At 42.0% G+C, this 23,842-nt stretch overlaps 1 long non-coding RNA gene across 9 annotated transcripts in view; it reads right to left on the reverse strand.

Annotated features, from left to right (window-relative positions):
• LOC109246371 (uncharacterized) overlaps window positions 1-23,842 on the reverse strand; it is a 109,175-nt gene that overhangs the window by 14,858 nt on the left and 70,475 nt on the right. For 7 of the 9 annotated variants that reach the window (XR_008423846.1, XR_008423850.1, XR_008423853.1 and 4 more), the window contains exons 3-5: window positions 11,440-11,582; window positions 10,417-10,661; window positions 5,599-5,842 (exon numbers count right to left, since the gene is read on the reverse strand). The exons of 1 other annotated variant lie outside the window; for it this stretch is intronic. This is a non-coding gene — a long non-coding RNA (uncharacterized LOC109246371). The remainder of the gene's footprint in view (window positions 1-5,598; window positions 5,843-10,416; window positions 10,662-11,439; window positions 11,583-23,842) is intronic. One more of the 9 variants, XR_008423849.1, reaches the window with a different exon arrangement.

Raw genomic sequence — 23,842 nt, forward strand, 5'->3', positions numbered from 1 at the left:
GAGTTTGACCTCTGTAAGCACCTGATTTTGAATCTTAAATTTTTTTTTCTTTAATTGATTACATCTTACAGGAAGTTCAACAGCTTCTCTTGAAAAGCTTGACAGACAGATGTTTTGCAACTGAGTGAAGCATAAACAGCAATACTTCCTGGCTTTGAAAATTCTTTATTCTGAAAGATCTGGCTGAATTCATCCATCACAAGCAAATGACAATTCCTTTTAGCAACTCCTATACCTAGCAGTTGACATTTTTATTTTGACAAAGATTCTAAAGCTCTTTCTGATTTCCAAAACATTCAAATGTGAAAAAGCGAGTGTTTTAAAATTGAGGGAACATTATTTTGATACTTGATACTTTGCAACTTACATTTCATCAAAAGCAATATAGGTTGTCTATGTGTAAAAAAAAAAAAAAAAAAAAAAAAAGCCTGTACAGGACACCATGATTAAGACTCTACTTGGCCTCATGTTTGGGAGCTAAGTTGTACTGGGAGCTGGAGACTCCAAGTGATGAGTCTTGAGTATTTTCACCAATGCAAACAGCACTCCAAGGCAATTTATCTTTCATATTAATAATCCTTACCTCTTTGGAGTGTCCACTCTGTGATAGGCACTATGCTATGCACATTATCTCCCCTACTCTCTTTTTTTCTATTTAAAAAAATTTTTTTATGTTTATTTTTGAGTGAGAGAGAGAGAGAGAGAGAGCATGAGTTGGAAAGGGGCAGAGAGAAGGGGAGACACAGAATCCGAAGCAGGCTTCAGGCTCCGAACTGTCGGCACAGAGCCTGATGTGGGGCTCGAACTCACAAACTGTGAGATCGTGACCTGGACCTGAGCAGAAGTCGGATGCCTAACCGACTGAGCCACCCAGGCGCCCCTTTTTTTTTTTTTTTGTATTTTTTAAAGATTATTTATTTTGAGAGAAAGAGAGAGAGAGTACGTGTGTGCAAGCAGGGAAGGGGCAGAGAGAGAGAGAGAGAGAGACAAAGAGAGAGAACCCCAGGAAGGCTCCATGCTGTCAGCACAGAGCCCAGAGTGGGGCTCAAACTCATGAGCTGTGAAATCATGACTGAGCAGAGATCAAAAGTCACGTTTAACCACCCAGACTGAGCCACCCAGCTGCCCCTCTCCCATAGTCTTTATAAGTGTTCTATACAGCAGGTATTATTATTTACAGATAAAGAAACTGGGGCTGAAGGAGATCATTCTTTAGGCTAACTCATCTGTTTGGAAGGTCCTGAATTTGAACCCAAGCCTGTCAGACTTCATAATAATGTTATGAAGACTCTTTCCAGGAGTAGAAAGAGGATGAATGTTTATATCCGTACATGTATGTTTATGTCCACATATTTCATTAGGGAATTTCCTTTCACTGAAGCTTTATAAAGCATAAAAACCTCACTGCTATAGGCAGTTGGGCAGAAGGTCAGATTGAATTAGTGACAAGTATGAATTACAAATTCATTTTAAATAAAATAGATTTTCCTAATACCATCCAAATTTCAAAATGGATTCCCACCCATTCTCTTTTTTGTGTGTTCATAAAAACCACTTGAACGGGCAGATTTGGTGTTATCAGCCTAATGTTACAGGTAAGAAAAACAAGGGCTGAAGAAGTTAAGTGCCTTTCCTATGGTCAGAGAGCTGTTTAGTGATAAACCCACAGCTCCCTACTCTGCAGGGTGACCTAACAAATTCCTCCTGAATTACCAGATAATTATTGGATAAGGATGATATGTATTCGTTATATTAATTATTCATATATAAGAGATTGCCTGAAGTGCTCAAAGATGTATTTCAAATATTCCCCTTGTAGTCTCATTTATATCACTCTTTTGTACTACTTAGCAAGACAGAGTTTGCTAAATGAAGGAAAATTTCTGCCCAGATCCCAATCAACTTATTATAAATTCCAAATTAATAGGGTCTAAATAAATAAGAGCTTATTATGGGGCTAAAAGCTAATAATGTTATTTGTTTCTGATATCTTTTTTTTCATTTGCTTTGGCTCCAATTTGAGTATTTCATCTACTGCATATTTTTTTCTGTTCCTCATTAGAGATACAGGGCAAGAGAGGCACACAAGGAAAGAATTACTTGTATATGAATAAAATTAATAACCTGAAATTATAGAAGGGGGGGAGAGGCATCTTTTTGATAATTTATCATAATGTTTAGTAACAGCAATTTGCAGTAATGAAATAACTGATCTTTGCTTCTCCTGGGTATGTGTTGCATTTATCAGTTTATGCTTTACTTACATTTTTTTTATTACTCTACTTGTTAAATTATTTAAACTTAGAAGGCAACTTCTAAGTTATTAATAGTACAGCAGTCTTCTGAAAAGGGAGTCATGCAAATAGTTATTTCATTTTTTTAATTCAGATTTTTAGGAATCAAGATATGTTTGTCATTTAACCCTGGGATTTATAGAGACTAAAAAGCTCAGGATCATTCACCACCCGGAACAGGGGGCTCAGCGTTAGGGCCTAGGCAAATGTATCTCTCTAAAATCAACTTTATATAAAAGTCATCTGGGTGGAAATGTGGTTTTCCTCATGCTGGGTCTCCTTACACTTCTGAAGGAGTCCTAAGGGAGTAAGATGAGTGAGAGCCAGACTGACAGCATGAAAGGCCTGGTGCTCTTAGAGCTATTTCTTCCATGATTAAAAAATAATGAATTTTTTGTTTGCTAGGTGCGAGGAATAAACACTCCTGGATTCCCTCTGTTCTGTCGTTCTCCCTCTGGTCTACAAACACACCACAAAGGCTTCTCTGTTCCTTCCCTAAGTCACATTTCTCATTCAGACGTCCTTTCTATTTGGGGTTCCATTACTTACTTCCATTTGGTTCTTTCCTTTCCTGTATGGGCTTCTCTGTTTGTTTTCGGGCTTCTCCCATGTTTCTATTTTTGAATTGTTTCTTTCTGCAGGACCATCTCTGCGTCTCACTTCTTTATCATCTTGCTCTCTCTTTTGTATCTGGTATTATTCATCATCTTTGTTTCTATTTATTTCTCTTCTTCTAGCTCTGATTTCTTTATCTCTGGCCCCCTGTTTCCTCTCCTTGATTCTCCTGTTCCCATCTCCACGCCCTTTGACCAAACAACCCCTCCCTACCTCCTACTTAAAGTCACTGAAGAGGCGCTCCCACTAGACTAGAAGAGAAAGAACAGAATAAAAAGAGAATTGAAAGGTGATGTACTGAACCTGGGAAGGGCAAGTTTAGTCATGCTAACGACTTCCCCATCCTCTTTTGGTCCCCAGGCAGTCTCCTCCACTGTCTGTGTCACAGCCGGGGACCAAGGCAGCACAAAGAGAAGGAAGCAAGAGGAAATAAAGGTGAGTTCTGGGGCAGCCACAGACACGAAGCTATTCCTTAAATACCGCCTGGTCAGCATTCATCTAAGAAACTCTACAAAACAGGATTGTGTTTCAAGTATAGAGCCACTCAGATCAGCTTCCCAGCAAGCTAGAAGCCATTCTCTCTAGAACCTAAAACTGACGGTAAGAATAATCAGATACCGTAGGTAAGTACTATCAGTGTTTCCACCTGACCCTAAATTACTTCAAAACTCTGTCTGCCAGGGTGTTAATGCCCACCTCCAGGATACACATCTTGCTTCTCATGACTTGGCTATGACCCAGCCCCACCCTTGGCAGTTTTTATTTTTAACTATTTCCAGATATGTTTATAAACAAATCATGCCTCTTAGAACCACATTGCTGCCACTCAGTCGTACAGCGGAGGAAAAATCCGGGACAGTTAACACTGTGGAAAGTCTGCATCTCTCTTATCCTTCAGGAAGAAAAAAAGCAGAAGAAGAAAAAGGAAGCATAACAAGTTTTTAAAAGCCAGACGAACAAGAAGCTCTCAGAAAAACCATTTTACCAGCCTAGTGGTAGTGAGATAACCAAACGTACAAACAAGGTGACCTTTCTTCCTTCCCCTCCTGACACCTGGCGTGAGGACGCTGGTGGCCAGGGCAGGCCAAGGCGGGTTGTGAAGCATTGTGCAGTCATTAGTTTGGGGGCAGCAGGGGCCGAGGACGTGCTTTTCATTTCACTTGGGAGCGCTGTGAGGAAGGATGAGGACAGAGCTGAGCTAACTCCATTTTTCCTTTTTTCAGGCAGTTAGCTGCCAGTTTGTTGATTTTGAAACTGAGTACCAGGGAAAACACCTCGACTGTTCAAATTCTTCAAAACAACAACAAACCTGCACTTTTCACATGTTTTTTTTATTTTGACAAAAGAAGTCTTTTTTTTTTTTTTTTTTTTGAGTGAGGTAAATAGGGGAAATTACCCTAAGTTTGTAACATTGTTTGCTAGGAACCTCTCTGATGTCAGTCCTTCCGCTCCTCCCACCCTGGCCTGCTCTTAAGACAAAAGAGAGAAGAGCTGGGTCTTCGGACAATGAAAACAAAGGCCCAGTGCTGAGGCCTTTGTCTAACCTTGCAGAGATCGAGGTTAGGTCTTAGTAGAGCATGTCCCCAGACAGCCAGGAGTCCTTCCTGGCAGGACAGCTTCAGGCCTGGAATCTGCCCACTCAGGGCTGCCCTCATGTGGGGACCCCTTGGTCCAGGGGCTTCTCTTTAATAACATCTGAGCTTTTTTTTTAAATAATTTTTTTAACAATTATTTATTATTGAGAGACAGAGAGACATGGAATGTGAGCAGGGTTGGGGGAGAGAGAGAGAGAGGGAGACACAGAATCCGAAGCAGGCTCCAGGCCCTGGGCTGTCACCACAGAGCCAGATGCGGGGCTCAAACTCACAAACTGCGAGATCATGACCTGATCCGAAGTCGGACACTCAACCGACTGAGCCACCCAGGTGCCCCGAGTTTTTATTTTTATTTCCTGGCTTCAAAAAGATAACAAAAGGATGAACTGAGACTGAATCCATAGAACAGAATGACACACATACACAGAAATAAGTTATATGTTCACAAATATACATACAAAGATTAAGCACTGGGGTTGCAATTTAATGATAACTTCCCCCCAAGTAAGTTTTAAAATAAAATAAAAACAAATAGAGCAAAGAAAACTCCTTTGCCAGATAGGGTCCAGTTCTGGGTATTCCTGAGATTTTTCAGGTTCTCTTTTGCTTGTGAGCCCTCTTGCCCTTAATTGCTGTCTCCATGGCTGGCATTAGAAGGGTCACTGCCTGGTCTCAGGACTTTCGTTCCCTTTGGGGAGCCCCATACCTGTCTTTGTCTCCATTTGGTAAAATGTGGGGCTTGAAGCAGCTGTGTGCACAGTGTGGGCCCCTGCACAGAGCCAAGCAATGGTCCAAGGTAGGACGGTGTGCTTCCTACCAGCCTACACTGGGCTCTGCGCCTCTCCTCTCTGCCAGGCTGCAGAGGGAGGGTTTACTGGCTTTCTGCATTCTATGGAAAGAGAACTATCTCCAGGCTGAGTGTTCTCAGAAAAATCTACCACTAGAGTGGAAAAGCCACTCCTGTTACTTTTTTTGTCCTATAAATACCCATTGCTGGAAGGATATGTGACTGTGGTGCATGTAGTAGTTTCCTAGGGCTGCCATAAGAAAGTATCACCGACTAGGTGGTTATCTACTTAATAAATAAAACTTACTGTCTCACAGCTCTGGAGGCCAGAAGTCCAAAACCAAGGTGTGGGCAGGGCTGTGCTCCCTCTGCAGGCTCTGGGGAAGGATCTGTTCCAGGCCTCTCTCCTAGCTTCTGGTAGCCTCAGGCATTCCTTGGCTTATAGATGCATCATCACTCCAAATCTCTGCCCCTCCATGGTGTTCTTCCTGTGTCTCCACATCTTCTTCCCTCTGTATGTCTGTGTGTCTGTCTCTGTATTCAAATTTCCCCTTTTTAGAAAGACACGAGTCATATTGGATTAGTGCCCACCCTAATGGCCTCGTTTTAACCTGATTAAATCTGTAAAGACCCTCTTTCCAAATAAGGTCACATTCTGAGGTTTGGAGGCTAGTACTTCAGCATATCTATTTTGGGGGACACAATTCAGCCATTACCGGTAGTCAACCTTGTCGTCTAAATATTTTCTCAGCTTACAAGGAACACTGCTGTCTCTTGCTTTGTGAGCCAGCTCGTGGAATCTTCTGTAACTAGAGTAATAACAAGGTTCAAACAAAGAGTAAAGAAGACCTGCACAGTATGTAGGGTTAAGTCATCGCATTGGCTTTAGAAATCTCTGCTTGGCTACTTCCCCTCAGCCTGCTCAGTCTCCTCTTCCAGTTTCACCCAAGGTTTCTTTTCTAAACTTCCAGTGCTCAGACACATCTGAGCTGCTCTTCCTTCCTGTTATAATGGCTCTCACCACTAACAAGAAACGTATTATTCATGATGGGGAGGGGGGAACTGCTGGAAAATGTGTCAACACTACTATTGGTGGCCTAGTAGCAGTCCACACTCATTATGGGGCAGTTGTGATGGAAGACTGGAAGAGACGTTTTGAGATCCTCAGGTGAAAAGTCATTGAAAAGAGAAATCATTCGGGTTGGATTGTCACAGCATTTTCTTCGTAAAATCAAAGCACATTTGTGTTAATGAACATCTTGGGTTCTCCTCATTTTCTAGGCAATATTCATACCAAACCCACAATACAAATCCTGTCCTCCAGGGCTCACGCGATGATGTGACTAATCACCTTTTATTTCCATAGCACTGCTCCTGCCTCCCCAGATTCTCTTATCAGCCTCCTGAGTTAGAGTAACAGATAGGATGAGCAGGTGAGAAAAATGGTGGAGTTCAAAAAATGGCAGGGATGCACTGGGGCCTGGGTCTCCAGCCTGCGTTTCCTTTCCTCCCAGCGGGCTGCTAGCTCCTTGCACAAACTCATGGCACTCGAATAAGACATGTTGGTTTCGTGTACAGGTTGGGCCAGTTTTCAGCGTCTTGTTTGAACGTACTGTTTTTGACTTTTATTTTCCAGTTTTTCTAGTTGGGTAAGCCTGGGGTAGATAAGTTGGATCAGAGGAGAGATCCCACTCTGACTACAAAGGCTTCCCTGGCAGGTGGGATTTAAAAGGGAAGGTGGTGAGAGTAAGCTTGGAGGAGCCAGGTGATAGGCGGAGTCAAACCCTGTTTTTGCATAGAGCAGACCAGAGCACTTCATGCAAGCTTCATGCAAAAGGGCGTTGGGAGAACTGGATTTCCTTTCTTTCTTTTTTTCTTTCTTTCTTTCTTTTTTTTTTTTTTTTTTTTACTTTTTCCCCTCACTTGGAAAAATTTATGTTTTTCTTTCTGATAATTCACTAGCACTGTACAAAAAAGTAAACAGTACATAGAAAGTGAAGGTTTCTACAATGTCAGTACTTCTCCACTCTGGCTGTGGGGCAGCCGCATAGATGGTAGTGCGAGTTATTTTCATCCAGACTTCTTCAAACACTGTGTATGTCTGCATCTTTATCTAGGTAGAAATAGCACCATTAACAGAGTCATAACATTGTGATTTTTCTGCACTTTCTCCTCTTACAGTGCAGAAAATTTCCCGTGTCAAACCATGAAGATGTAACCTATTCTTTTTCTTAAAAAATTACATTTCATATTTTAGAATAAAGCAATTCTTGCACAGATTCAAACCACACAGAAAAGTACAAAGTGAAAAGTAAAGTCTTTCATGCTTTACCTCTAGTCCTTTTCCCCGAAGGTAACCAATGAGATTGCTGTAACAGTTTCCTACATATCCTTCCAGAAGTATAATTACTAATGTCTCCATACATGTGCATATAGATAACATTACTTTGTTCTGTAACTTGCTTTGTGTATGCAACACATCTTGAGATTAAAAAAATTTTTTTTAATGTTTATTTTATTTTTGAGAGCGAGAGAGTATGAGTGGGGGAGGGGCAGAGAGAGAGGGAGACACAGAATCTGAAGCAGGCTCCACACTCCGAGCTGTCAGCACAGAGCCCAACACGGGACTCGAACCCATGAAGTGTGAGATCATGACCTGAGCCAAAGTTGGATGCTTAACCGACTGAGCCACCCAAGCACCCTTTTTTAAATTAAAAAAAAATTTTTTTTAATGTTTAGAGATTTAAAAAAATCAGTATATGCAGAGATACTTCACTTTTCTGACAGATGTGTAATATTCCATTGCATGAATACACATTTCTTTCTTTCTTTCTCTTTCTTTCTTTTTTTCTATTTCCTTTTTTTAAAAAAAATTTTTTTAACGTTTATTTTTGAGACAGAGAGAGACAGAGCATGAATGGGCGAGGGGCAGAGAGAGAGGGAGACACAGAATCAGAAGCAGGCTCTAGGCTCTGAGCCATCAGCCCAGAGCCTGACGCGGGGCTCGAACTCACGGACTGCGAGATCGTGACCTGAGCTGAAGTCCGATGCTCAACTGACTGAGCCACCCAGGCGCCCCTCTGTTTCCTTTTAAGTAGGCTTCATGCCCAGTGTGGAGCCCAACACAGGGCTTGAACTAACCACCCTGGGATCAAGACCTGAGCTGAAATCAAGAGTCAGACGCTTAACCAAATGACCCACTCAAGCGGCTCAAACACACCATTATTTAGTAGACACTTAAGTTGTTTTAAAATTTTGTACTAAAACAAATGGTCCTAGAATAAACATCCTTATATATTCATCTCTGTATATAGAATAAAACATTAGTGCTCAATTCTCCACTCTCTCACCAGCCCTGGGCATTAGCACTTCATTTATTGATTTATACTTTTACAAAATCTTTTGCCAATTTTTTTTTATTTCTTTTGCCAATTTGACCAGTGATATCTTGCTTTAGTTTTCATTTCTTTGATTATTAAGGCATCTAACCTTATTTTATATGGTTTGTTACCCTGAATTGCCTGTTCATGACTTTTGCTTAGGTGTTCATTGGAATAATTATCTTTTATCTTTTGATAACAGGAGGATCGCATTTTCATGGAAACATGCCCACAGAACTCCAAGGATGGATCCAAGGTTTTAAAAAGTAATTATTCTTTGCATATTCATAATTTTCTAATAAACTCAACACAGACCAGGCTAAAGTTTACATCTCTTAAAGAAAAAAAAAAAGATGCAGGAGGAAAGCACAGCTTATTTTCCAATGTCTCTTGTCATCTGAAGAGCATTTTTAATTTTTTTTATGTTTCTGTATTTTATTTTTGAGAGAGAAAGAGAGAGACAGCAAGAGGTGGAAGGGTAGAGAGAGGGAGAGAGAGAATCCCAAACAGGCTCTGCATTGTCAGCACTGAGCCCAGTGTGGGACTTGAACTCACAAACTATGAGATCATGACCTGAGCCACCCAGGTGCCTCTGAAGATCATTTTTTTTTCTTTGTTTTTATTTTTTTTTTTTAATTTATATCCAAATTAGTTAGCATATAGTGCAACAATGATTTCAGGAGTAGATTCCTTAGCCCCTTACCCATTTAGCCCATCCCCCCTTCCACAACCCCTCCAGTAGCCCTTGGTTTGTTCTCCATATTTATGAGTGTCTTCTGTTTTGTCCCCCTCCCTGTTTTTATATTATTTTTGTTTCCCTTCCCTTATGTTCATCTGTTTTGTCTCTTAAAGTCCTTATATGAGTGAAGTCATATGATGTTTGTCTTTCTCTGACTGACTAATTTCACTTAGCATAATACCCTCCAGTTCCATCCACGTAGTGGCACATGGCAAGATTTCATTCTTTTTGATTGCTGAGTAATACTCCATTGTATATATGTACCACATCTTCTTTATCCATTCATCCATCTATGGACATTTGGGCTCTTTCCATACTTTGGTTATTGTTGATAGTGCTGCTATAAACATGGGGGTGCACATGTCCCTTTGAAACAGCACACCTGTATCCCTTGGATAAATGCCTAGTAGTGCAATTGCTGGGTCGTAGGGTAGTTCTATTTTTAGTTTTTTGAGGAACCTCCATACTGTTTTCCAGAGTGGCTGCCCCAGCTTGCATTCCCAACCTGAAGATCATTTTTAAGGAGGTAGTGAATATGCTAAGGAAATCATTCTTATCAATTTAACACAGATTCCTCATAAGCGACTCTTTGCTATCTTAGCATACACATAAATAAAAGTAATAAAACAATTGTACGTGATAGACTTTCACTCATTCTGACTGATTCCCCCTCAGTTCAAATTACTGAAGTTCTCTTATAATACTGAAAAACAAATCCACTTACAGACCCAGTGACATCATAATGATTAAGACTGAATTCATTTGCACTCCCTCACACATTTTCCTACTGGATGAGCAGCTTCCTTGTTTAAATATGGAATTCTGTGATCATAAAATGGATTCCATCCAGATACAAAATACGAAAAACTGAACTCATGGGAAATGACCCTTGCAGGGGACACCACCCTCAGGCTTGAAGGGATTTTCTATTTCATCAACTGTAGATGAACCACAATAATAAAACATAAAATAGTACACAAAGATTATAAAATCAAGAATCACATACCTTACAGCATTGTCTTCATAGTCAAACTCATTCTCAGCATCTATAGCCAGTCCACTTGGTTTCTCCCCAGGAATCATCCCTCAGTAGAGCTGAGGGATCCTTCTCGGTGCTTCCAGAACACTGCATGCCTCTCCTTGCTTACTATACAATTTTGAAATGACATGGGATGCCAGTTTGCTTGCTAGCTCTCCAGGTCAAGGCCCACGTGGTGTTCATTTTTGTGTGCCTGCTAGTTGTCACAATACCTGACACAGAAAGGGTTTTGTTATTACTTGTTTTGCTGTGCTGCTGTTAATATTTTGAACTATGTGAGTTCGAGCCCCGCGTTGGGCTCTGGGCTGATGGCTCAGAGCCTGGAGCCTGCTTCCGATTCTGTCTCCCTCTCTCTCTGCCCCTCCCCCGTTCATGCTCTGTCTCTCACTCTGTCTCAAAAATAAATAAACTTAAAAAAAATAAAAATAAAAAACAAGGGGCGCCTGGGTGGCTCAGTCGGTTAAGCATCCGACTTCAGCTCAGGTCACGATCTCGCGGTCCGTGAGTTTGAGCCCCGCGTCGGGCTCTGGGCTCTGATGGCTCAGAGCCTGGAGCCTGTTTCCGATTCTGTGTCTCCCTCTCTCTCTGCCCCTCCCCCGTTCATGCTCTGTCTCTCACTCTGTCTCAAAAAAAAATAAACTTAAAAAAATTTTTTTGAAGTATGTGGAGAATAGTTTTGCTCTCCATTTTTTGGGTCACCTGTGGCAAACACAGCTGACTGCCCATCTAACAGCCACCACTGCCACTTTCCCCTTTATCCTTGCTGGTTGAGCCTTGATTTTGTTTGACGTTTCACTCTCCACAAAGTTATGTGCTCAGGAAATGACTCCTCTTGCCAGAGCAGAAGTGGGAGGGGTATGAATGGTGACTGGTCTGTGCAATCTGGGCTGTCCTCTTCCCCTGGCCTGTGGCCCAATTCTAGCCAATGAGGTCTGAGAGTAAGCCACCTGGGGAGTTTTGGAAAAGGGCTTTTCTTATAGAGAGACTCACAGGAGGAGACGTCTTCTTTCCCCTGGGATCCCACGGATTATCTGGAACTGTGGCAGACATCTTGCAAATGAAGGTGGACATGAGACCACAGAGACATCCTCCATGGTGTGGTTGAGCTGGAGTCACTGGCCTGCCCGCTTTCACTGAAAGAGAATGAACCCCTGAATGCATCCCAATAAGTGCATCACCACATGATAAAAATGGGAAGACCCCAGAGGGGAGGAGCCTCTATTGGGAGAAACAGAGTCAAAATGGAAAGTTAAAAGGAATCAGGGTTTATCTCATGGTAGAGAAGCCTCTGGATAAACCTGGTTGCTGTTTTCAAGTTCATGGAGGGTTTCAAGGATTGAACATCAAATAGTTATACCCCGTGACTTCTGCAGACCTAACGGGAAGAGGAATCTTAATTAAAGCAGGAGAGACTCTGCATGGATTTAAGAGAGAAATCTGCTTGTAGGAATGATAGAACCCTGACATGGGCCCCTGACAATGAGAGTCTGTCCCTTTGAAAATAGACAAGAGGGAAAAATATGAGTCTTAGTGGATTTTTTGTTGTTGTTGTTTATTTTGAGAGAGAGAGAGGGAGTTTGCACATGCAAGCGAGTGGGAGAGAAAGGCAGAGAGAGAGAATCCCAAGAAGGCTCTGCACTGTCAGTGCAGAACCCAATGGGGGGCTTGAACTCACGAAGTGTGAGATCATGACCTGAGCCAAAGTCAGACGCTTAACCAACTGAGCCACCCAGGCGCCCCAAATAGGAGTCTTTGAACAGTTTATTATTCACCTACTTAAGGCAATGGGAATAACCAAATGACTACTTGAAGTTTGTCATTTTGTGCTAATTTAGAGAACATAAATTACTGAAAATTTAAGTAGGTGAAGAATCAGCTGCAGACCTCCAAAAGTATTCATTAGGCTGTTAAGTTTGATCTGACAGAGCTGGAAATACCTGTTTCATCAATATAAGGCCAAAATGTCAGCGTGACATTATAATTTACATGGAACACACACTACTTATCAGAGCTTTGTGATTAGTCATGTGCCCAGAACAAGGACACTGCATGAGAAATGTAGCCTCAGGGAAGGTGGCTGATTATTTCTGGAGTGTTTATTAGTAAAGCTGATCCCAATCTGAATTCACTTTTCCATGGAAGAATGTAAAAATGAGTATTGGATTTCGTCAGTTCCTCTGACCATGTCAACACCCTTAAGTGCACACAGCAGGCAAACCACCAGGCCATGGGTGTGGGGCAGCCCTGCTCAGGGCCACCCATTCCCAAGGCCAAGGCCTGGGTTCAAGGACCTACTCAAACAAATGATAATTGCAAGTTGAGCTGCTAGCTGAGAAATTACGGCATGGATCATAAGTAACCAGAGACAATAACTACCTCTCCCCTTACAGCCAATTTTCTATAAATCCTATTATTAGCAAGACTCTCACATGAAACCCGGAAGTTAACATAAATACAATAAAGGCATATAAAAATTGGCCTCAAAAGGTGCATTCTTGTTGATTTGATTAGGTACACATCACCACTTCATTTTACTGACATTGCAGGCTGGAGCATTTCTTTTCCTTATGAATTTGGTAGGACAAATCTTAAAATGCAGATTCTGCGTATCGTAAGCCATTTTTTTCACAAATCAACAAGTACTCTTACGGTCACACCAGGCATGTTTTCATCGAGAATTTTACTCCCACAGCAGGAGTTGACCCTGACCCAGCAGGACCCTGTCCTCTTCCTCAAAACGGTCTCTCCAACTTCCGTCCTCCCTTCTCCTTTCATCCTGCTTTTGAAAAGCCCTCCACACCCCTGCGTACTTCTCCGCGGCTCTTGGCAGCCCTGGAAATAGTGTCTGGGTTTTGAAATCTTCCTGATTTTACATGAGATGCCCAGGAGCTGAGAGGTGCTCCACATGAGCTCTGGCTATGCTGTCCCCTCCCATTCCTCCTCCCTCTCTGGGCAGCCTGCCGTGGGTGGAGGGGAGTCTGCATGTGTAGCTGGTACCAAGTAGATGGTCTGTTTCGGTCCTCGCTCTTTCCCTTCAGCTCATGAGACCGAAGAAGCGAGGGACCAGCCCTCACACAGGATCCCGGCACCTTACATCGAGGCTCTGAAGAGACCCAGAGCTGGCGGCAAACCCTAATCTCCCATCTAGCACCAGCGTGTCTTCGGGCAAGGCATTTAATCTCCGAATCTCCTATAAAAAGTTTCCTATAAGGTGGGTAATGACACGTGCTTCCTACACCGTTGTGAGGATTAGATAGCAGACATTTAAAAAGCATCTATGTAGGGGTGCCTGGGTGGTTCAGTCGGTTGAGCATCCGACTTCAGCTCAGGTCATGATCTCACGGTCTGTGAGTTCGAGCCCCGTATCGGGCTCTGTGCTGACAGCTCACAGCCTGGAGCCTGCTTTGGATTCTGTGTCTCCCTCTCTCTCTGCCCCTCCCCCACTCATGCTCTGTCTCTCTGTCAAAAATAAATAAACATTAAAAAAAAAAAGCATCCATGTGTTACTCAGTGTTGTTCTAGAGAGGCAAAAACCGTTTTTATAGCAATGAGACTTCTGAATACCTGCACTCAGAAAACAACAATAGATGGTATTTGCCACTTGGACCCCAGTCATTCTCTTTATTTAAAAGGAAACCTGGGGGCACCTGGGTGGCTCAGTCGGTTAAACATCCAGCTTTGGCTCAGGTCATGATCTCATGGTTCCGTGAGTTCCAGCCCCGTGTCAGGCTGGGGGTTGACAGCTCAGAGCCTGGTGCCTGCTTCGGATTCGGTGTCTCCCTCTCTCTCTGCCCTTCCCCCGCTTGCACTCTGTCTCTGTATCTCTCAAAAATAAATAAATGTTAAAAAAACAAATAAACTCGGGGCGCCTGGGTGGCTCAGTCGGTTAAGCATCCGACTTCAGCTCAGGTCATGATCTCGAGGTCTGTGAGTTCGAGCCCCACGTCGGGCTCTGGGCTGATGGCTCAGAGCCTGGAGCCTGCTTCCGATTCTGTCTCTCTCTCTCTCTCTCTCTGACACCCTCCCCCGTTCATGCTCTGTCTCTCACTCTGTCTCAAAAATAAATAAACTTAAAAAAAAAACAAAAACAAATAAACAAAAAAATAAAGGGAAACCTCAGTTTCAGGCCTGCGGTAATCCAGCAAAATAGCTGCAGAGCCAAAGGACCTCATCCTGGGGCTCAGAGGAGGACTGACTCTTTTCCTAGAGCAACGGAGGCTACAGCAACATTGCATGTAGCACATGGCTCTCTGGGACATGGGAAGGTTAATGAGATAGCATCTAGGTGGAAAGTGCTGAGTGTGCTAAGTATTACCATGTTGCAATTACCCTAATACCAGAGCAAGATCTCCTTTGTCCAGATCATTCAAGAGCATGTGGCTCTGAAAGAGAAGGTACAACAGATGAGACATAAAAGTACCCAAGTCTAAACACACCCTATCCCCAGGCACACTCTTCAGCAACACTGGGAGCTACAGATAGGGAAGGGGCTTTGGCCTCTAGGGTGCTACAGTTCAATCGTTTAACACCCTGGGTTTAGAATTTATATCCTGCCACATTTCTGCATTGCTTCCTAGAGGCCACTGACTACACAGTCATGGTGTACCCGTTCATCTTCCCTGTGACCTGGGGACAAGCCATGCAAACTCTCTAGGCCTCAGTTTCCTTGCCAGGGAAAGGGAGGTAATAATCCCTACCTATGTCACGCAGTTCTGAAGCTGCAAAGCATGAGTGCTTTGAAAATTAGAAAGTGATGCATATTAACATGAATTCTTGGATGCCGGTGCCTATTCTCTCGTTGCTTATCTGACCATAACCAAAGTTAAGAAATAAAGGTCTCTGGGGCGCCTGAGTGGCTCAGTCAGTTAAGCGTCCGACTTCAGCTCAGGTCATGATCTCGAGGTCCGTGAGTTCGAGCCCCGCGTCGGGCTCTGGGCTGATGGCTCGGAGCCTGGAGCCTGCTTCCGATTCTGTGTCTCCCTCTCTCTCTGCCCCTCCCCCGTTCATGCTCTGTCTCTCTCTGTCTCAAAAATAAATAAACGTTAAAAAATAAAAAACATAAAAAAAATAAAGAAATAAAGGTCTCTGACTCTACTTGCTGGTGACCACCCATCATGCATCACAAAGTCTAGTTGAATTTCCACAAGGTTGAATTATGGATTAGTAAAATGGTACTACTGGTTCTGCTTTGAAGGACCAGCTTACCCACGGAAGAGTGCTTACATGTGGATCCACTAAGCCATGCTATTATGGAGAAGTAGTATTAACTTTATTCATGTAGCACGTGGAACTTTTCAAGATGCTTTCACATATATTATCTATGTGTATGTCTCTGTCTCCCAGTGAAATCTTTTGGGATATTTGCTTCTCTCCTTCCTGTTTTCCAGCATGTTACCCTTGGAAGAGGCAGAAGCCCGGGGCTTCAGGGAGCCAGGGCGTGACCCCTGGAGTCTTACTGAACATGGGCTCAGTGGCAGCAGTCACTGAGGAAATGAAGACAGCTCGAGCTACCCAGCCGGTCTCATGGACTATACACATGGAATGGGCATGGACAGCCCTGGTCACAGGGAGACAAGTGTCCCTCCACGACCCACGGTCACCACTGAGGTTTTAGGAAAGGCTCCCATGTTCCCAGAGCTTCGGCTGCTGCTTACTGACAAACCAGTCCCTCAATAATCTTATTGTATGTTTTCAAAACAATTCTCCGTAATGCCCCAAGAATGTCTGAACTTCTGTGTGAACTCTCTAGTTTGCATGTTTCTCATATTATTAGCAGGAACTCCGATAGACAGGGCCCATGAGTCTTCCTGGTGGGCGCAAAGGCAGGCCTCTCCTGCGAGTGAACCCCCGATGTGCACCCACTTCGTCTCCTTCCGATTCTCTCTCACACCCCTTCCAGTCTCTTTCTCCCCTTGCTCTCTTTATAATCAACGTTAAGAAAGAGCTTTGCTTTGATTACAGGTTACTCATTAGAGAATGCCACAAGATTCTGGTGCTGAATTTTTTTGTGAAGGAAGATTCTGAATACAAAAGGAGAGAGCAGAGATACTGCTGCCTTTGATGACCTGTTTACCCCAACCCCACGCGGCTGGGAACGGAGCATTCAGCTTCTGATTTCAGGATGACTGCACACGACCCCAGTTTTAATATCGCTTGTCATTCATAAATCCCCGAGACATCACAGACCCAGCCAGATGTGATGTGGTCTGGCCTAATCCTTCTATGGAGATGCAGGGGAGAGTGGAAGCTAAGCCTTAATTAAAAATGAGATCTGATATTGGAAAATTAAGGCTTAAAAATGCTTTGAATGGGCCTATTTGAGAGCACATTCAAGTGTATGGATACATCAATTCAGGAGATACTGTTTTTTTGCTAGGTGCAGCTAATTTTATAAAAGCATAAAATACCAAATTTATAGCTATAGGACAAACTGCTTCTGAATACCTCCGGCTACGCTTCGACTATATGTAGCATGATATATTTTGATATACAGATGCCAGTCCCTCTCTGGATTTCCAGTTAAAGGCATCTGTCATACAAGGAGAAGGGATCACATTGGTAAATAAAATTTAAAAATAATTCCCCAATTTTTGTCAAGTCATCCAGTCACATATTTTTATTCATTTTTTTTTTCAAGAAATCTTTACTAATAATTAACTTTGTGTATGGTATCTTGTGTCTGGTACAATGAGATCTAAAAAGTCATTCTGGTCATCAAACAACTAAAAGTCATGATAAGGCAGTGAGAAATTTCCTTCACAATTTAAATACCATTATAACAAATTTCATTGCAAGTGTATTTTTTTAACTTTTTAATTTTATTTAATTTTATTATTTTTTTAATGTTTATCAAAAAAAATTTTTTAACATTTATTCATTTTTGAGAGACAGAGAGAGACAGAGTATGAGCGGGGAAGGGGCAGAGAGAGAGGGAGACACAGAATCTGAAGCAGGCTCCAGGCTCTGAGGTGTCAGCACAGAGCCCGATGTGGGGCTCAAACTCACGAGTCACGAGATCATGACCTGAGCCAAAGTCGGATGCTTAATTGACTGAGCTACCTAGGTGGCCCTAAACTTTTTAATTTTCTTTTAGAGAGAGCATGCACGTGAATTGGGGAGAGGGGCAGAAGGAGAAAGAGAGAATCGCAAGCAGACTCTGTGCTGAGTGTGGACAGGGTGGGGAGGGGTCGATCCTATGACCCTGGGATCATGACCTGAGTGGAAATCAAGAGTTAGGTGCTCAACCGACTGAGCCACCCAGGCACTCCCATTGCAAGTGTATTTTTAATAACCAAGAGACTGCCATAGAAAATGAGGCCTGGGAATTAAGAAAGACAGATTAGCTGGAATAGTCAAAGATCAGAACTGAGTGGAATCTTGCAGGATGGAGAGTGAAGAATTTCAACTGTGTTTCCATCTTTCCTTCCTAGCAAAAGGTAGAATGAACTGTGCTCTTCTTTCATGTACTCTGGACTCTTTCCAGTAGGAAGTCTAAAGTGAGTAAAACAACCCAAATGCTGAAATCTACAGGGGAAAAAAGAGCAGATTTGAGGATGCACAGATAGAGTATCATCACGCCCTAAAAAGAGCTGACTCTAGCTTGGAGAGGTGAGCCCTTTAAACTATTAGCACCTGCTACAGAAAAGGCCCTCAGTAATTATTAGTTGAATGAATGAATAAATGAATAACCAGGAGGATTCCCAGAACTTCCTCAGTTTCACCTTTTACTCTCTTTGCAGGTGCCCTTGCACCCTACTGAAGTGAACTTGTCCCTGGGGCTGTGTAATGGCTAGATTCATATGTGCTACTTTCTTGCAGAATGGGAGTATGCAGTAATTTTCAAAACAAAAAACAAAACTGCAAAACCCCAAAACCCCTAAAATAAATATTGCCAAACTGCTTTCTAAAGTGATTGTTCCATGGGGCACCTGGGGGGCTCAGTCAGTTAAGTGACTGACTTTGGCTCAGGTCATGATCTCACGGTTCGTCATTTGAGGCCCACATCGGGCTCTGTGCTACAGCTCAGAGCATGGAGCCTGCTTTGGATTCTGTGTCTCCCTCTCTCTCTCTGTCCCTCTCCCACTCATGCTCTGCCTCTCTTTCTCTCTCAAAAAGAAATAAACATTAAAAAAAATTTTTTTAAGTGGTTGTTCCAACTTACACCCCTGCTAGAACATAGTAAAATAGTTCTTGGTTGTCTAATATCCTCCCAGAACTGGGTGTCATGAATTATACCAGGATGAGAAAGGTAAAATGGCATCTCATTGTTGTTTCACTTTGCATTTCCCTGATTACTATTGAAGTTAGGTCTGTTCTCTGAAATTCCAATTAGATTCACATAATATCTTATCCACCTTCTAAGTCTCTTGGCTTCTTTTTCATACTTTTCATCTTCTTGTCTCCCTATTATACTGTATGGATAATTTGTACCAGTTTTTTTTCTTAATGTGCCCAATGTTCTGTTTACCCAATCCATTTGGAGTTATTTCAGTTATAATATTTTTTTATTTTTAGATATTCTACTTGTTTTACAAATTTATAAGATCTTTACTTTTAGTCTTTTTTCCTTGTATATTTTCATCCCCTCTATTATTAATTTCTGCCAATTAAAAATACACTTATTTTATGTAGGACTGACAATTATAATATTCAGTGTTATTTGGGGTCTGATTCTTTTATTTTGTTTCTTGGGTCTCCCCCATGGTGTCTTGATTGCTTGTATATTTTGTGAGTTTTGACATTCAGGCCAGATTCTCTTGTGTTTAGTTGTGGGAACTTTTTGAGACCTGGGTTCAAGGTGGGTTCCTCCAGAGAATATTTCTTTTATTTCTGCCATGTGCCTGGAGGCAATTAAAATGTGAAATCACTTTAAAATAAAATTTTCAGCTTGAAATTTTTTTTGGTCCTTACAGATAATGTAAATTCTGGACCACAAATCCCTCTGTGGTTTTGTTTCTGATTATAAATTTTCAAAGGAGATTTATTTTCCCCTTCTACCCAGCACAACAGTCAAGATAAGCAAGTTTCCATGCTACTCCCATCTGTGGGGTGGGTTTATATCTAGTTTACCTGTATACGGAAGGCATTGCACACTGGGGTCCTAGCCTTACATGGGGGTATGTGTCTTCTATTAAATTTCACCTTGGTTGGGATCTTGCCTTGGTGTCCTGTCTGCATTACCCCATGCCACCATCAAAACCTGAGGTTAATGCCACCAGGACTCTACAGATGCCTCCACGGAGAAGGCTAAATTAGAGCACAGTTACCTTCCAGGATTCCTGCTTTCACTTTATTTGCCCCTGAATATTTCATAGTCTCCTATCAGTTCAGTAATGTATTTAAAAATAATTTTTAATTCTGATATTTTACTTAGCATTTTTGGTTGTTCTCAACGAGGGATGTTTGGGGTATCTAATTTGTCATACTGAAGCAAACAGGAGTCCTATTATATTATTTATTGTATTTTTCTATATGTTTATAGTATTTTGTACTTAAAGTGATAACAATGCTAAGAAAAACTCCTGGAAGGAAATAGACAAAAACGTGTGGTGAGATTATTGGTGAGTATTCCTTATCTCTATTTTTCTGTACTCTGCACACACCAAAAACTGAAGCTGGTAACCAAATGGAAATTCTTTGGATCACATCTCAAATAATAGTCCATTTCCATAAACTGACTTGTCAAGTAATTCTTAACTTATTTTAATCAAGTAAATTTTAGACAGCAAGGATACCCTCTACCCAAAAGAAGACCCACGGAATTACTGAGTTACTAAAAGTAGAAAATTCACTACCCAGCTTTCAAATACACAAAATGATCTTATCTAGAACTTGTTTTGAAAGGGCTGGATACATATTTTTCCCTTAAAGAACAGTAAGAGATGTTTCTAGTAAAAACATCTTACGGAAATTAAACTTTCATACTTTCTCATTAAACACTGTAATTCTTTAAAAACTCTCTTTAAATCTCTTAAATATATAAAATGGCTTTAGAGTATTTTTAAAATAAATAATTCAAGTTGATGTCACATTGATTATAGTGTCTCAGTGTCCTGAATATTTGTGGACTGGCAAACTTGATGGTACTCAAAACTACGGCCCCTCCCAGAGACAACCACCCAGTGAGGAAGTATTTTATGTACTTACCCACACTGCTTCTGACCTCCTGGTTACCCTACACTCGGCAACAGGAAGTTACTTTCAAATTGTTGCCTACACGGTAGGGGAAAATGGTATCTCACTTTTACTCTTTTAACAGAAGCGTAACCTATCATGGCACGAAAATGAAATCATGTTTTTATTTAAAAGACTGCTCTTACTGACTTCTCTATTTGGGGTTCCTTTTAACTTTTTGTTATTATAAACAATGCCACAATCTTCTTTTTTTTTTTTTTTTTTTGGTACATCCATTTTTATACTTTGTCCTCTTACATCCTTAGGATAAATTCAGTATTTTGCTATATCAATATTTTGCCAGACTGCCCTACTTTGGGATAGGTGCAAGTTCTTTAGATAAAAGTTATTTTAAACAAATCTAAATTCTTAGATTAAATTTCTAAAACTAAAAATATTTTCATCACATTTTCAATGTATTACTTATAAGTTAGTGTCTTATTGCCCATCATCATCTATAGATGTATCTGGCTTCTAGAAAAAAATGCAAATACAATAGCCCAAACTTACAAAACAAATAAGTTAGGGAGTGACTATTTGCATTACAAAATTATTATTTGCTTTACAAAATGGTACCAGTTTAAGTAGAAAGCACCTTGGCAATATTTGAAATAAGGCCAAATTTGCAAAAATTCACTTTACATACAACTTTTCCAGAAAATATCAAGCACAGAAAGCGAGATATACTTATTTTAATGTGATTTTACGAATCTGAGGCAGTCGAATGAATCTGCTGCTGCTTTTTTTAAGAGCAAATTGTGTACAGTGTAAGGAATCCATGAAGGATTAACAAAACTGTAATTATGTGATATTTTTTTCTCAAAACTCTTGGGTTTTTGTTTTGCGTTTTATTAAAGCCTGTGCTTCAAAAGCAGAGAAAAATACCCACGTCCCCTCCCTTGCTTTTCAGGCTTTCCACTGCACGCCAGCCAACAGAGCGGCATATGGCACATAACATGCATGGTCAACGTCCCACCAGCATATTTGCAGAACCAACAGTACATATTGAACGAAACCACACCTCATGCAGAAGACTTTTAATCATCCTTCACTCTTTGGTAGGAGCATGGTGGAGAGGTGGGTGGAGGAAGGAGATCTGGCTGTTGGCAAGACAGCTCAAGGGAATGGAAATACACCATTGCGGGGGCTGGGGGGTGGCCTTCTTATTCACTGGCTCTAATTCCCTCTCCAGACAAATGATACGACAGTGCTGTAGGGCTTAGAGAAATTGGGGCAATGCTGGGGCAGTGGGCAGTGGAGAGTGTATTACTGACAGCCTGCCTGGTCCTTTCAGTGGCAGATAAAGCACACAGGTACACACCCCACATCCAACCAGCCCCAGTCCTGTCTCACAGAGAGTTTCCCAGGCTTTTGTCCCAGTCACTCACCTTTTTCAAGCCTGTTTCAGAGATGTACAATATACCATTTAAAAACACTTCTGTTTTCGTAAAATGTGTCTCACATAGAAGGGGGGGTGGGGGTGAGGGTATCTGGTGTTTCTCCCGCCCATTTGGGAATCTTGGCTTGCACTCTGACCATAATTAGTGTGAGGCCTTCATAATGTAGGCCTAGGAGGACAAGGGCAGGCATAAGCTAGGCCCTCTCAGCAGCACTTCTGTCTTTCTTTTCCTCACTCACTGTCCTTCTTCTCCAACCAGGAGGTAGGCCATGGGCAGCACTCACCAGGTGCACACTGGTCACCCCTGGAAGGCTCAACAGGGTGCGGCACCCAGGAATCTGTTTGGACTTTCATTCTGAGTTTATGGCCCCTGGACTAGAATAGGATTGACCCATTCTATTTTACGAGATCAGTGGGATATTAAAGTAATTAGTAGGAAAAGGACTGGACTGGATGTCAGAAGATCTGGGTTTACTTCCAGCTGGGCCACTACTGAGCCATATGACCTTGGACTAAGCCCATGTTTTATCAGCTGAAAAATGAGATTTGAACTTAGTGAACTAGGGAGTAAAACTGAGCCACATGATCAAGTCTGTGCGTGTGCAGGTAGCTGTGGACATGTGGTTGTGTATGTGTATTTGTGGAGTATGAAAAGATGAACCGAAGGAAAAATGGATTAAAACAACCCCAGTGTCAATGCTCAGAAGTGAAAGGAAACATCTGGAATGTTGAGAAGGTGTGTCAAAGAAGGGAAAATTCTTTCCTCTTGGCACTGAATAAGAAATTACCCCAAAACATAGTGGTGGAAACCCAAACCAATGTGTTAGAAACAATTATTTAAAAGAGGATTTTGTGGGTTATAAATTCAGGAAGGGCTTAGCTGCCTTTCTGTCGCATGGAATTTCTCCTGAGGTTGCAGTCAGATGTTGGCAGGGACTGCAACCATCTGAAGGCTCAGTTGGGCTGCGTGTCTAAGGTGGCCTGTCCTCCTGGCCAGCGGTGGAAACGCAACAACACTGTGACCAGAAAGCGTTTCTCAGGGGAGGTAGACTCCTTACTCCACTTCTTGCAGAGTGACCCCCACAAGAGAAAAAAGTAGAAGCGGCATGGCCTTTTCCAAGATAGCCTCAGAAGTCACCCGGCAATGCTGCTACCACACTTTATTGGTCAAAGCAGTGACCAGCCCATCCTGATTCAAAAGCAGGGATGGGGACTCCTGATCTTGAGGAGGGGATGTTAAAGAATGTTGGGGTCAAGTGCAAAAAGTGCCCCAGGCACCTGACAAGCATGCTCTGATTTTTCTCAGTATCTTTGAAATAAATGTCTTGATCATTTCTATAATTTAATCAGCTTTCTGAGATAAGAGGCTTCCTGAATAATCTGGTGTGCTGAGTGCTCACGAACTGAGTGTACTTAAAGAATCACTGCACTTTTCAAGTAAATTATATGGCTCCAAATTGGAGATAACTTCAACCTCCATAGCTGTTTGATGAATAAAGTTAGCTACATAAGGCCTCAGTGCAGGAAAAAGGCAAAGAACTGTGAAAAATCAAATAACCAGACTATTATTTGTAGATTGATTTAGATGCTTCGGAAATAGGCCTCTGCTCCTGGGAATCTGACAGCTCACTGTGAACATGGGACAACAATGTCACACAACATGTGGGAGAGAGATACCAACCCACCAGGAGGGACTTGGAGCAAACTGGTATAGACAGAAAATACTGCAGAATTCATCTCAGGTCAAGTGTATGCTCCTTGGCCCTGAGCTGTTCTGACACTGGTGGCTGAGAGCAAGCACACTTCATGCATTCCTCCTTG

This window comes from Panthera pardus, unplaced genomic scaffold (assembly GCF_024362965.1).
Source record: "Panthera pardus isolate Hobbes unplaced genomic scaffold, ASM2436296v1 HiC_scaffold_2, whole genome shotgun sequence".
Taxonomy (NCBI): Eukaryota; Metazoa; Chordata; class Mammalia; order Carnivora; family Felidae; genus Panthera; species Panthera pardus.